Source organism: Sorex fumeus, unplaced genomic scaffold (assembly GCF_029834395.1).
Source record: "Sorex fumeus unplaced genomic scaffold, SorFum_2.1 ptg000134l, whole genome shotgun sequence".
NCBI classification, from domain to species: Eukaryota; Metazoa; Chordata; class Mammalia; order Eulipotyphla; family Soricidae; genus Sorex; species Sorex fumeus.
This window is the reverse complement of record NW_026606191.1, coordinates 2,414,633-2,415,825: the sequence shown is the minus strand read 5'-3', so window position 1 is coordinate 2,415,825 and position 1,193 is coordinate 2,414,633.

Below are 1,193 nucleotides of genomic sequence, written 5' to 3'. Positions count from 1 at the left end.
ACTCCCATCCAGGGGCCTGTTACTTGACCCAAGGCCCAGGTCACAATTGTCCCACCTGGAGACTAGCCAGTAGCCTGGGGAGGGTCCCTCCACTACTCCCCCCATCTCTGCTCTGGTTCATTACCTGGACAAGGTTGGTCTTCCTCACATGGTCCCAGGTTTCGATGCTCACGACCTTCACCTCCACATCTACCTGACCGGTCTCCAGGGGGATGAGCATGTAGGGCACCGTTTTGGATGAGGTAGTGAGCACAACCACCCTCTGACAACAGGGGGATCCCGGCTTGGACGCCCCGCAAAGAGCCTCCTTGTGGGAGAATTCCTCTCGGACCTGGGGACAGGGCGGGGTGGTGGTTGGGGTTCGTGTCCATCCTTCCTGCTTCTTGCTGCCCTGAGGATCCCCAGAGAAAAGATACTTCTTCGTGCTGTGTAACCTCAGGGAAGCTGCTGCATGTCACTGGGCCTGCATTTTTCTCCTCTCTACATGTGTCATTGCAGGGACTGGGAGATGATACAGGAGTGAGGTTGCAAGCTTGGTATGTGTGGGTTCAATCCACAGTTCTACACAGAGACTCGATCCCCCAGTGATGGACAGGTCCTCTAAAGGCCCTTTCGGGTGTCGGCCCAGGGTGACCCAGGTGACCTCCAATACCTCATCCTGGAGACCTTGCATTGAACTGCCACCAAATTGACCAGGGATTGCCAGTGGGGACCCCAGTCGATTTCTTGAGCACTGCTGTTGCATTCTCAACAGAAAGCATCATGGTCACCCCCTCTCCTCCACTTGGGTGCTTGGGAGGGAAGCAAAGGAGAAAACATCATCGAAAAAACAGCTTTGCCAAGGAGTTTGGTGGTTTCCAGCCCCTTAGCGCTCTCCCACTTTAATTTTTTAGTAATGTTTTTTCTGCTTTTTGGATCACATGCAGCAATGCACAGGAGTTACTCCTGGCTTCGAGCTCAGGAATTACTCCTGACAGTGCTCGAGGGACCATTATGGGATGCTGGGAATTTAATCTGGGTTGGCTGCATGCAAGGCAAACACCCTACCTTCTGTGCTATTACTCCGTCCCAAAAGTTCTGCCTTGAGGATCAGAGAGAAAGGTTAGAGGGTAGGGCACCATCCCTAGCACCCCAAAGGATCCTTGAGCCTTGCCAGTAGTGATTTCCAAGCACAGAATCAGAGGAATTCTCTG